Genomic DNA, 14099 nt, shown 5'->3' on the forward strand with positions numbered 1-14099 from the left:
CCTCCCTCCTGCTTCAGCAGTGCCCTCCCATTTACGTGGAGGCAGCCAAACAGCAGCTCACAAGCAGCCCTTACCTACAGAGGATTTCCGTTTTCCAGGTTTATCAGCAGTATTCGGTTGACTCACAGGCACCTCCCCTAAAACAAAGAAAAACAAAGTGCTTATTTGACAGAAACCAACAGAATTACTGTCTTGTGAGCCCATTTCCCACCCAAAACAAATACAACCAAAAGACACCACTTTGACAGCCCTGACAGAAAATAATATTGCAACTGTAAGGCACTCAGGGTAAGTCCCAATTGTAATTTATCCATTCCACTTAGGAGCCACCAAATGGAAGCAAAGGTACTCATCATTACCCTGCTTTGCAGGCAGCATCACAGTGCTGACCAGTGTCCGCACATTCTCCTTCTTAGGCACACGAACAATCTGAGATTTGAGCCGATGAGCAGGAGCTCCTGAAGGTCCTTCTGATCCAAGTGTTTTTATTCCAGCATTCAAACTGTCATCTGGGAACACAGAGCAGTAAATGAGACCGAGGGACAGAGGCACACGCTGAGGACCACAGCTCTGCAAACTGCCTCCTGCTCAGAAGCATGCAGAACAAACCCTGTCAGCTCTCCCCATAGCTAAGAGCACCATGGACCTGATGTCTGTCTGCTGCCCTCCTTTCATCCTTCTGGATATTAAAAGTAGGCTTTATCCCTTACTTTATCCCATCCATATGACATTAGATTCCTCTATCAGCAAATGTGGCTTTCACCACTGGTTGAAAAGATGCACATACAGGCACTTAAACTCCATGCTGTGGCCTCGTCTTGCTCTAATGATGTAAACAAAGGAGTTTACCTTCCTAATCTGAAAGGCACATGAAGTTACAAGGTAGGAACAAGATCATGGAAATAGCTGATTCCATTCAGCAACCCTATGTTCTGTTGTGTTTGTACAATGAATTGCTTTGGAGTTAATTGGCAAGTGCTTCTGATTAATCCTGGAATACCTTGTTTTGTATCAGCATCAGATTTTGTAGTGGAAATTATCTGCAATCCAAGATGGTTTTCTTCAGCTGGTTGCTGGACAGGTGTTTTTGTTTCTTCTCCCTCCTTAGAAAGCTGGTCTGTACAAGCAAAGAAAAAATCAGTCTCTTCAGTTATGCGGTAGGAATTCAATCAGATTATCCACTGCACAAAGATGGCAGGCAAGGCTGAAAACCCACACAGATAAATGCTGAGTCTCCACTTGCCCATCCAAATGGCTTCTCTGTGAACAAGGAAATCCCCCCCTACACAACATTCATCTCCCTGACACCCAGTAAAAGCTTAAATGCAGGAGAACAACCTGCAAGGCAAAGGCCACAGGAGCAGAGAGAAGCTGAGCATGCAAGATAAAACTGAGGTATCAGAAGCACACAAAGTTCAGCTCTGAACCTATCTATCAGCTCACAAGTGAACGTTACCTGGCGTTCTTTATGACACTATACCCACCTGTGAGTAATAGAGTTGATCTTTCGTACCTAAAAAAGACAAACTCACTTTGGCTTGGTGGAAAGAAAACCCCATTGAGGTAACGTCCCTTGGTGTGATGGAAGGCACAGTTGGATTTCTGGCAGCCTCCTGGCTGGTTCTCCCAGTAGCAGGAAATCATGCTGCGTTTTTTCTGAAGACAGAAAGGAAGAAGAGCTGATGGTAACGTGGACCTAAGATCTGCAAAGGGAGACTGAGCTCCAGATGGTGCCAGTGAGCAGACTGCCACAAAGCAGCACTCAAACACCACTCTGAAGCGTGCGCAGGCTGGGAGCACCAGGCTCACTGAGCTTTCCTAGCATTCTGTGGGTGAGGACACCAGTTTAGAAGGGGTTAAACTAACACACCTTGCAGAATGCTTGTCTGATTGATGTGGTTCTTTAGCAACTGTTGATAGAACACTGTTGGTATCAACTACAAGAATATTCTGCTATGATATACCAATGCCATTGAGCTCTCTTCCCTCTGCTTCCTCCCCTATTCTTAACCGTAGGAACCATCATCATTTCAAAGCAAATGAACCTAATCTGCAAAAGCACATTCAGCCCACCTAAAGAAATGAGAAGTGGGTTTGGTGATAAACTCTGAGGAGCCAACACTCACAGTGATCTCCATGTGCCTGAACCTGCAGACATTCCTGAAGCAGCGGCCCTCCTTCCACAGCGTGCAGATGGTTTCATTGCCCAAAGCGGCTTCACAGTGCCTGAAGGGACAGTTGTCTCCCTGTAACCCAATGGAAACCAAGAGAGGAAAATGAAATAGTACAGCCTGAGAACTGGCCATGCTTTGAGCTCATTTTTAGCGAGTTGCTCTATTGTACAATGCAATTAGTTATGAAGTTTGCTGAAGACCAGTAATACTTCTACTTATTCTACCCATTCCTCTTAACTTCAGAACTGAAAGAAAGAAAAAATGAAGGAAAAAACCCAAGCAGACCTTTTTACAAGTGGAATAGAAGAAGAAATAGCAATCATTTCCTTTAATCGACATGCTGGACGAGCGCACAGAAGCAGTTCTGGTCTCGGGGATCTCTGTGCAGCTCTTCCTGTGCTTCTCAAAGAGCTGGCTCGTGCTTCCTTGGACTGAAAGTCTTCTACAGTCTTGATCAGTGAAATCTTCTTTTGAAAAGGAACCCTAAGCAAAACACCGACAAGCAGAAAAGAATGAGGAATGCCCACCCGTCTTCCCAGCTTTGTTCTCTTCATTCAATCAGTCTCTCAGGAGCAGTTGTTTCAAAACATTGCCCTCCTCAACACTGGTCAAACTCTAGTAACATCACCCTGACTCAGCACGGAGTCCCTGGGCTGCACGGCTGCAAGCCCTCCAATGGAGCCCCTCCTTCAACACCACGAGTGACAGCAGTGAGTAACCCCAACATATTTGTCTGACCGCTGCAGGTCTTCAAGCTCAACCACCTGGACAACCTCAGCAAATACAGTGATCTTCAAAGCTTTGCAGTTCACTTCTCCTGTAGGCCGAACCAACACTGAATCCGTGAATTAATTAATTATAACAGGTTAGGAAGAATTTTCCTCCTCACTTTGCCTATGTCAAATTCTGTAAGTTGGAATTTCTGGTCTTCAAGGATTCTTCACCTTTGAAGAATCCACAAAAACCATCCTCCGTCTTTATTACCTGTACAGCAAAAGCATGCCAGTGCGTATCAATACACAAATCCACACACATGTGCCTGTATACTGTAACTCAGCACTGCATGGAGCTGCAGCACGATCTGCTCAGCCACAACAAGGGTATGGGTTGGTTCATTTTTTTTTTTTCTTTTCATATGTAAAAATCAAATATTTTGGTATTTTAGATTTGTTTTGTTGCTTTTTTTTTTAAGGTACCAAATGCAGTAAAACCTGCAACCAGGCCAGACAGAAGATCAAATTCAAGTGATTCAGAACTCTTTCATTAAAGTGCTGCACATTTCTGAGCTAAGCATTTCCGATAGTCAATAAAGGTTGGAACCTTTTACTCACACAGACACTAGTGAATTTTCGAGGAATTTTTTTTTTTTTTTTTTTTTTTTTTCAGGGAATTTCCCCAAATCTAAACTAAAGAGAGGAGAAGTCGAGTTCTCAAGTTAGTTGCTGGATTGACTGCATGACAAAGGGAACAAAAACAGCACTTAAGGACAAAGTTTCCTACCCTCCTCCAGTACTGATAGAAATGCTGCCTTTTACCTTTAGTACCTTCACATCAGATTCCTCTCTGGCAGATTCCTATGCTTCTAACAACCTCGGTGCTGCCCTGCACAGACGCCGGGCACCAACTGTCACTGGACTCTGCACCATGGAACACGCACACAGCTCAGCACTTCTGTTTCCTCACAATTGGAAGGGTTCTGGAATCGGGAGCATGAAGCGGACTAGAAATACCTCACATCCCTCTGCTCCTTACGAGCCCTTCCATTTTAAAACAAGATAACCCCAGACACATCTGTTAGCACAGCAGCCCAAATGCTAACCAGAACACACAGTGTGTAACACCGAAAGTACCAGTTTAATGCCATGCCACAAACCCTATTTAATGGTGCAGGTGACCGCCCCTATCAGATACCCGTGACCTCCATGACTCCAGCCCTGGTGCACGCAGGCACCACCTGCCCAATACCCAACATCTCCCCCCTCTTTATCATCTCCAGCCCCTGTAAAGGTTCCCCCACGTACTCCCTGTTACCCCAAAGGTGATTTGCACATTTAAGGCTATTCCGCAAATGAATCAATCATTAAACATATGCGAAAAACAATGAAACTGTCATAATAACATACCAAAGAGATGCAGCTGCAGTGACTACAAACCTGAAAGCACACAACAGCAATCTGCCTAAAAATTGTGAAATGCTGTATGGCAACACTTAGTCAACTTGTAGAGAACTGTGCATTCAAGTTCAAGATAACAGCACAGTACACAATGGAGTTACAACTTCTCCAAGTTCAATGTAACACTATTGTACAGAATCTTCATGGCAATCCAGTTCTGTCCAGTGTGCATTATAATGTCACACTCCATAACCAAATAAGAAGACAAAACCATATTGGCTGTGCAGAATCATTCTGAATGTCCACCACTGGGGGATTATCCAGGAACAAGGTCTCCCCCGCTCACGAACTATCAGTCCGGCATGAAGGCTGGATTCCCAGTTCGGACCTTAAGGCACATTGGGAGCAACGCAGTCTCATGTGCCGTTACCAGCAGCCGCTGCCCAGTGCTGACGTCAAATCACTGGCTGCACTGGAGTCATTAACCAAGGAGTTGTTGACCAAAACTGGTGCTGAGATGTTCGGATCCTCACGTTGCACAGGATGGCTCGTCATTTGGTGCCGGCTTAACCCAATGTGCCGGCAGCCAGCAGGGCCCACTTGGGGTCCCGACACAGACGTGTTTCCTGCCCTTGACAAGGAGTGGCATAGGGTCTGGGAGCCATGGCCCTCCGTCGGGTCTGATCAGGACCTGACCTATTGGTGTCCATTTGGTCAGCTGATGGTCTCCCTTCCAATTCTCTCAGTTAACTTTCTAAGAGCACCAAGGGTGGGTAGCAGCTTCTGCGCCTCTTCGTCCCCTGCAAAAGCTCACAGAACTCCATGCTGGCTTTCTCTAATGCTGACCGACTCACACAGTGAGAAGCTCCGTCAGCCAGACCTCTCCGCATTATCCACATAATAAGCAGATTGAGGTCCTCATCACACACTCTGTGTCATTTCTTGTCAGCATGTCCTGTCGCATCCCTGGCTCTCCAGCAGGACTGTAATGCTGGGGTGAGCAACACTGGGCACTGTCAGTGTGTTTTACTTGCAAGCATCTTCCAGGGAAATACGTGCAGGCGTTCCCCACTCTTGGCTATATCTCTGCAGTGCTGGGTCCTGTGTGAGCAGAGTTCTCTGCCCCAGAAGCCAAGTCACTGCTGTGCAGAGCTCAGCCTCGGGCTGAATGTGCTCCTGAGTTTGTCCCAGTGCAAGGACAACCTTCTCATTGCCCTTTAGGAGCACCTCTGGTGCTGATGGGTGCTCTGCTCTCAGCAACCACTGGATACACGGCTCCAGGCGCGTGTGTGCTTTGTCGCCTTGAGCTGTTTGCTCTGATCGCATCTCACCCTGGGGAGCCGGGATTTCCCTTTGGTCTCGGTGTCACTTCGAGACCAGTAGCAACACTAGGGGTCAGAGGACAGCTGCTGAATGTGTGAGCAAAGCTGCTAATTGAGAAGGAGATCGCACGCGTGTGACTTGGAAACCCGAATTAATGAGCTTACCTTCACCCTCCTGACTAATGCAGACCTCATGCAGCCCTGGGCCTGCCCTTCTCCAGCCTCCTGCCTTGTTTTGCCTACTCATAGGAAAAGATTTAGCATAGCTCAGAGCCCCAGGCGGCGCTTGGAATGCCAGCAGGAAAGAGCTGCTGGTGTCCACATAGCTCAGGACTGCAGCAGTGGGGCTGCTGGACCTCAGTGTTCTGAACACTCTGATGTGGAAGTGATTGGCAGATGCTGTGGCCGGAGGGATGAGGTGCCTGCAGGGCATCCCTTGGAAGAAGGTTTGGTGAGGATGGATCCTCTGAGCCAGCATCGGGGACAGGGTGCTGGGTGCAAATGCCAGTGCTGCCCCCTGTCATCCTGTTGGTTTTAAAAGGAGTACAGCTCCGTTTCCAAACTTTGCCAACCACGGGCTGGCTGGCAGCTTGAAGGAACTGCCATGAAATTGGTCTAATGAAGCGTTCCTGGCAGAGCTTCAGGATGGAGAAAGTGCAGTTTGTCCTCAACTGAGCTGAGGTCCAATGAGCTGAGTTTCCTGGCTCAGAGCAGAGGCCGTGAGCATCACGTCTCACAGTCTGTGTCACCTGGGCAGAGCCGTTAGGCAGGGGCTGCTAGTGGGGAGATGCCAAGGTTTTCCATGAAGATGATTGCTCAGATATGCCTGAGTTCAGATGGAGGGGCCCATTGCCCTACCAGGAAGTGGAAGATGCTTGGGGGTGAGGCAGCTCGTGCTTTCCCATGCCTGTAGGACCTTACAGTGCTGTGCCTTTCCACATACCTACCCCACCTTCTTTCTTTCCCATGCAGGGGGCATCATTAATCCAGTGGGTGGCACCAAGAATGCCCGGACAGCCCCACTGCAGTGCGTCTCTGGGGCAGAAGGACACACCAAGCCTGTGCTCTGCCTGGATGCCACCGATGAACTGCTTTTCACTGCCTAAAAAGGCATATATTGGACAGAACAGGTGTGGGGGCTGCTGGCTTTTTATGCGCTATTCTCATAGATCTCCCCAGGCTGGCGTGGGGAATTGGGGTGCATGGCAGGGATGGCTCCTTCTGGGCTGCTCCCCTGTCCCTGCCTTCTGATGTCCAGGTGCTGGAGCAGGCTGGCTCCATTGCCCTGGAGAGGAGCTGTGGGTGGTGGGAGGCAGCGCTTGGGAAGGAGTCGGTGCCTCCACGCCACGGATGAACTCCCCAGCCCAACTCTCTCAGGCACGTTCTTCTTCCTACAGACCGGAGCTGTAAGATGTGGAACTTGGTGACGGGTCAGGAAATTGCTTCCCTCAAGGGTCACCCAAATAATGTTGTTTCCATCAAGTACTGCAGCCACACGGGGTTGGTGTTCACCGTGTGTCATGGTTTTGTAATTTTGTAATTTTGCTATCAGTATTCCACATCATAACATCATGTAAAGTATGGATACTTCTATTGAATGTGCAGTCCACAGAAGAAGACTACGTTACCCCTGTTGTCTCTGGGATATGATAAGTCACGGGACCAGGACGCTGTATAATCTCGTTCCCAGGCTGGAGTGCCCTCCTCCTTCTCTCGGACTTCTCGGAGAGTGGGAAGCGTTCCAGCCGTGTCGCATAGAGTTCACAGTAGGCCTCTCTGTTTTCGGGGACTCTCTCTCTCTCTGTTTGTTCGATTTGTTAGCCTCAATTATATTATATTGTGTTATCTTGTATTTCGATATCATATCCGCAGGCACCGAACCCCAAGGGGCCACACACGCTCCTCCTCACTGCTCCGGCAGCCCAACTCGGTCCGGTCCCGGGCTCGGCGCAGCTGCTAGTCCGATGGCAATGGAAATTATAATAATTGATCACAGTCCGTTACAGATTTCTTTGTTCTTTCTCCACACCCACTGCTGCATTTGACTAGTCTTTAAAAAATCTGTCATGGGTTACTTAGATTTACCTATGCCCGTGACAGAGGAAGCCACCCCGTGGGCCCCCCCAGGGGCCCAGAAAGGAGGGGGAAAAAGGGGAATGGGATAAAAACAGCGGCAATCTAAGGAGGAAAAACTTATTTTACTAAATATGATATCGAAATACAAGACTCCTCACAAATTGAGGATTTCCCCTGCAGTTTCCTTAAATGACAGCATTCCCTGTCCCTTCTCTATCACAAGGAACTATCCACTCCCTGCACTGAATCTAGTTTAAAGTGCTGGTAATCAATCCAACCAGCTTGCTCCCCAGCATGCTTTTGCCCCACCTGCTCTGTCACATTCTGTCTGATGTCCACATACCTGGTCTCTCAAAGGCCTGCCCAAGATCACAGTAACCAAAACCTTGATCTGACACCATTACCTGAGCCAGTAATTTACCTGGCCCATTCTCCCTCTTCATTTCTCAGCCCCCAGTCAGCAGTACAAAGAAGACTACTTGTGTTCCTGCTCCCTTTAACATCTTCCCAAGGGATTCAAAGTCCCTTTTAATGTTCTGTAATTTCCTTTTTTGCAGCCTCCTGGGACCCTACTTGAATGAGACCTTGAGTGGGTAGTAGCCTTCTATTTTATCAGAGGCAGTAGAGTCTTCTTAACATCTGTGACATGTGCCCCCAGATAACAGCAAACTGCTCTGGAGAGGTTATTTTTGGTGGCAAATTCAGGGCCTCAGTGCCTCCCAGCAAGGAGTCTCAATTACCAAGGCTCGTCAGCTGTTTTTGGTGGCACTAGTTTTAATAGGACTCCTTGGTTGGCCCTGCCCCGCATGCTTGTTGTATGCAGTGGAAGCAGGGACAGGTAGCTGGGAAGGGGCCAGGTATGCTGTCTGGACATGCATGGGATCAGGAAGGCTGAGGCACAGATGGAACTGAACTTGGCGAGGGATGTAAAAATAACCAGAAGGGAGCCTACAGGTGCACTGGGCAGAAGTGACAGACCTGGGAGAGTGCACTCCCTCTGATAAATGAGGAGGGAGAACTGGCTTTAACCAACATGGAGAAGCGCAAGGTACTCTATGAGTGCTTTGCTGTCTGGATTCTGCTGGAGATATTCTTCCACCTGGCTCCTGGCTTGTACCAGCTGGAGAGAGCACAAAGGGCCACCAGAAGTTATCTCATAAAGGAATGGCCAACCTGCAGAAAAGGCTCCAAAGATCCCCCTCCCAAGCATGGCCAGGTTTACAACAGAGACTTTACCCTCGGCTTCCTGTTAATGAATCACCACCGAAGACCTGAAAGTGGTTCAGCACACCCATTAAAATCACAACCCTCCACACTTGTTTCAAGCATATACCCCTTAATTTCTATGATGACAAACCTTATGACATATAGTAGCTGTTTGCCCCACTGCTTCAAGTACCCAGGAGGAAAAGAACACAAATGCATGCTGGCCACTTGTCTGATCTCAGGGCAGACTGAAGGCACCGGAAGGAGAGATGGAAGTGAGCAGAGGAGGACTGTAGCAAGTCATAGAGGCAAGGAATGAGGTGGAAAGCAAGTCAAGAAGGCCAACAGAATAAAACAAAGATGTACCAGATATGAAAGTTTATTAAATACCAAGTTGGAACATAAATATCTGGAATTAAATATAGCATATTAGTGTCATAAAATACATTCATATAAAAAGGTGCAGTACCAATTAGACAGAAGGTTGAAACATTAATTTTCCTTCTTCCCACTATGAACCGCTTCAGGTTCATCATGTGTTCATCTACCAACTGTGAATGTCTTAAGATGAGTCAAATTCTAATGCAAAATCCAACAAGGATATCAAGTCAGAAATATCAAAAAGGTCACATTAAAGCTTTCTTGGCACTGCTACACACGCACAGTATTTTTAAACCCTAGGTGCGTGAAAGTGACAGCAATGTAAAGTGCATTCTTCTCCAGCTTAATCACTGCTAAAACTTCCACTTAACCAGCAGAAATATTCACAGCATCAGGACGGAAACAGCTGGCAGGAATCCAATCAAAATCTCCTATGCGTTAAAATAACACTGGAGACTCTACCACAAACAGTGGAAGGGTTAAATAGAACCAAAGGAATGCTTCTGGTAAAACCTTTAACAAAAAACATGGAGCAAAATAATGTGTCAAAAACATTTTGACAGTTCCGTCAAGTTCAAGAACCAACCTTACTCAGTCTGACAGTAATTAAAAATAGATATGGTTCTTATCCTGAGTGCAAAATAAACTGACTACCCCTCGGTGACCAACAGGTAAGTGCAGAGTGTCAACCTATTTAATATATTTAAAATTTATATTCAAACCGCAGTAAAGATGTTTCCACACTAAGCTGCAGGATGGGAAGTCACAGACCTCCTATGTAAACAAATGATCTCCAGTACTTTTCCCTTTACATTTTAAATAAAAATATATTTAGATCAGGTAATTTTGGTTTAAAACATCCCGGTACTCCTGTACCGCTCTGCAAAGGGGATCCTGGTCAACATTGAGATTTTTTGAAGATCCATAAGTAGATTTCTTTAGAGAAGCTCTAGCAGTTTCAAGCTCAGCGGTGGCTGGAAAGAAAAGAAACAAGATTCACGATGTTACTTTTACAGTAGATTGAGTCAAATCAGTCACTGTAAAAACATTACTGATAACTGATCAGGCTATGCTCTAGAGAGATATTTAAAAACTTCCAAGGAAAACACAAATCAAAAAGGAAGGCATAAAGGAAGAAACATTTTTTCACATTCAATGATCAGCCAATACAATTTTTAAAGCTAGTTAAAGAAATTCCAGGTTTTAGAAACACAGAATGGTTTGGGCTGGAAGGGACCTTTTAAGATCACCCAGTTCCAATCTCCCTTCTATAGGCAGGGACAGCTCCCTCTAGACCAGGTTCCTCAGAGCCCCATCCGGACTGGCTCTGAATGCCTGCAAGATGGGGGCTATGCACAACATCTCTAAGCAACCTGTTCCAGAGTCTCACCACCCTTACATTAGGAAGTAAAGAGTTTCTTCCTAATATCTAGTCTAAATCTACCTACTTTCAAGTTTACAGCCATTTCTCCGCATCCTGTTATTACATGCCCATATATATATATGAAAGTTTTAGCCTTAACTTTAACTGCCAGGGATGTCTTAACTTTCCCTGGCTAAACCCTCTTTCGTTCATGGAAACACATCTTCGATGGAAGCAGAAAAGGATTTTCAGTACTTCCATCCATCAGCCTTTTCCAGACAAGATCCCCAGACCAAGCAAATACTACGGCTCCTACTACACATGTAATTATGTTTGAATATGCAAATGAGCACATGGCAATGGGTTTCTGTCTATTCAGGGAAATTGGAAGAGCTGTGAAGCAACAGCTGGATTCTCAAGGGCTCCCTGCTTCAAAATAACTCTAGGAACAGCAGCAGTGACTCTGGCAGAATGCTAATTGTGAAACAGTATGAATTCTTCTCTGAAGACCTGGCCTTTTATTATAGAACAGGCTTTACACTGCATATTAAAAGCAATCAGTTCATGCTGTGTTTGCCTATATATTGCTGAATGATTTTTACCTAAAGAAAGGCTATCTTTTCCACTGATTCTTCTTTATCCAAAGACAAGTATGACAACATGTCAGGTACAAAAAAAAGCAATGAAAAAGAGCGAGCAAAAATTAAGAACACCAGAAAATGTATATGGTATATTTGAAGTGCTGAATGCAATGAATGTATGCAGAAAGAGAAGTAGTGACAGAAGTCCATAAAAATCTTATTTCTGGGCTTTTTTTTTTTTTTTTTTACATTTGATGTTTGTGCCTGAGGATGAAAGGTGACTTGAACTTAAGCCAAGTGTATCTGTGCGGGGGAGATGGTTTGCTCTCCATGCTTCTTCTCAAAAGTAGCTGCAGAACATTCTGAAGAGTATATTGGTTAGCAGGAAGTTTTCCATTAAAACTCTCTAAGTTAGAGTTAAAAACAGCCCCACACTGTGCTTCAAACAGCACAAATCTTGACAACTTTTGAAAATAATTACATAGAAGTTACGAACAGTCATCACCTTCCTTAAAAACACTGATATCAGAGTAGCATATTACCTTGCTGAAGTTCCTTATTGATTTCTTCCTCCAATTCCTTCTGTACCTAGAATTATAAATAACACATGCATTATAAATAACACTGCACATTTTATTAAGTAACAGAAACCAGCTTGGATCGCTAGAAAGGAGCATTTGCCCCTCGCTCTCCCAGGAGATGTTTATTTACTGTCATTTATTCTGAATGCAAAGTTTTCATAAGGAGAAATTAGACCTTTTAAAGGGCCACAGTCCAAACACCGTATGCGATCATTTACATTTGAAGATATTTGCGACTCCTGTGTTATTTTCCATCAGGTCTTTAACGCATAGAAGTAATTGTCAAAACAGACAGCATATAGCTTCCAGACTCATGTCATTAGCAAATACAGTTAAGTGCTTGGAGCATGTGGCTTACGTGGAGAGGCTGAGAGCATCAGGACTGTTAAGCCTGGAGAACAGAAGGCTTGTGGTCTCACCTACAGGTGTAATTATCTGACTGTGGGATGCAGCATAAAGAAGACAGAGCAAGAAATTTCTCGGTGGTGCCAAGTAAAAGAACAAGAGGAACAGGCAGAAGTCAAAAGAGTGGAAATTTATAAGACTGCTAAAAATCAGGAGTGCAGACAGGAAATAAAATCAGAAAGGAAACAGAAACTGAGAGACGGAATGGGAAGTAGGTGTTCCCTTTCTTATGCTACCAGTAGGAAAACTGGTTTCATGAATCCATGCACTCACGCTGGTTGCAGCTAGCAGAAGTCACTATTATTTCCTGCACCCACTTTTCAGAGCTGCATTTCTTTCTCTTGTTTGTAATCAGTGCAATTTGTTTTTTCAAACAGTTGCATGGACAAAGTAATTGATACCAGCATTTTGAATAACAGCGGCGTAAAGTATTTTCAGCTTCTTATCCCTGAAGCTTTATCAAAGCTTTTGCAAAATCAAAGCCAAAATCTACACGAGCTTCCTCATCCCAGGAAATGCTCACACTCTACTTCAGATAACCTCCCTTACTTTGAAAAACACCAAATGTGCACTGAGAGCTTTACATAAAAACAAAAGTGCAAGATGACTACACGAGGCAAACTCCAATTTAAGTTCCTTAGTTTCCAGTTATTATGAACTTTACTGTCAGGAGAACTTGTAATCTCCTCCATCCAAGAAGGCAGCACTTAGTTTGAATTTAATGGCAATACAGAGGTGGTTTTTTTGTTGTTTTTTTTTTTCCCAATAGAAGGAAACAGATTACTGGAAAAATCTGAGGTATAACTGCAGCAAAGACAAGGCTCAGAGTCAGGTAAACTCTTGTCTTTTTAAGTAGCCTGGTGAACAGGCCAAGTACTAAGCAGCACAACTGGCAAAGTACTTCAAAGCTATTGCAGAAGTTGCAATCATGTATAAATTGCTGCAAAATATTATAAAGCTGTGAAGACTTGAAGAGTAGGTTGTTGTTTTCTCAGGTAATAATACATAGCAGGAAGCACAAAAAGAAATGTTTACTAGGCACAGCATGCATCCCACAGCAGACTGTATAGGAAGAAGCAAAGCAATCATACTCACATCATCCTAGTTTTAAAGGATGTCTTTGTTAGTATTAATGTACTAAAAGAAACTAAAAATGAAGATCAGTAAGGAAAAAAACAACGTGGCTTGACCAGAGATGTCTGATGAGCTGAGCAAAGATGTCAAAGTTATCCATTTCAAGTATGTCATACACTTATGCACATTCTATACAGTAAAGTTTAATAAATAGCTTAGCTGGGAACTTCCAATGCCACAGCAGCTGCTTATTAAATTTTCTCTAGTTGAAAAAAAAGAAAAAAAAAACAATACAAAAACCTTACATAAGTACATAGTTATGTGTATATACAGTTAGATAGTTCATCATTTAGATGTCAGTATTTTTGGTGTCTGAGCACTCTAGGAATTCTGTACAATCTTAATGACCTAAAGTCTTCATCACTGAAGAGTATTTCACAATGCTTACCTTATCCATGTACACTTCAACTTTTTTTCTTGCCAATAATGCAGTCCCAGCAGTATCTAGGAAGCATTCCCCTTGGCTGAAGCTTCTGTTCAGTGTGGAATTGTTTCTGAGATTTCCCAGTTCAGCTGAATATTTTCCTGGACTTGCAGTAGGACCTCCACTGACAGTGCTGCTCGCAATTAAAGATTTGTTTCTTTGGCGTTCCTCAAAGAGCTTACAATTGGCTTCTGCAAGTCTCTTGGTTGTTCTGAAATATTTAAAAACACACAAAGAATTATCTTTGATAATATTTTTGCAGAGTCACTTCTTCCAGGTCTTTGACTACTATTCAGCTTTTGAAAAGAGAAGGCATTAGAAGTCCAAAATGAGAGGGG

The 14099-nt window shown here is 44.5% G+C and overlaps 1 long non-coding RNA gene and 1 pseudogene across 2 annotated transcripts in view; one reads left to right on the top strand and one right to left on the bottom strand.

The window, feature by feature from the left end:
• The window catches only part of LOC146756705 (uncharacterized), a 378411-nt gene that overhangs the window by 201665 nt on the left and 162647 nt on the right, over nucleotides 1–14099 (top strand). The window lies entirely within an intron of this gene.
• The window catches only part of LOC146756717 (uncharacterized), a 47729-nt pseudogene continuing 42885 nt past the window's right edge, over nucleotides 9256–14099 (bottom strand). The window contains exons 30-32 of the transcript XR_014937357.1: nucleotides 13726–13972; nucleotides 11760–11805; nucleotides 9256–10247 (exon numbers count right to left, since the gene is read on the bottom strand). The product of XR_014937357.1 is annotated as an uncharacterized LOC146756717 (transcript). The remainder of the gene's footprint in view (nucleotides 10248–11759; nucleotides 11806–13725; nucleotides 13973–14099) is intronic.

The sequence above is a fragment of the Coturnix japonica genome, chromosome 26 (genome assembly GCF_054131305.1).
Source record: "Coturnix japonica strain WE chromosome 26, WE-NBRP24, whole genome shotgun sequence".
In the NCBI taxonomy this organism is placed as follows: Eukaryota; Metazoa; Chordata; class Aves; order Galliformes; family Phasianidae; genus Coturnix; species Coturnix japonica.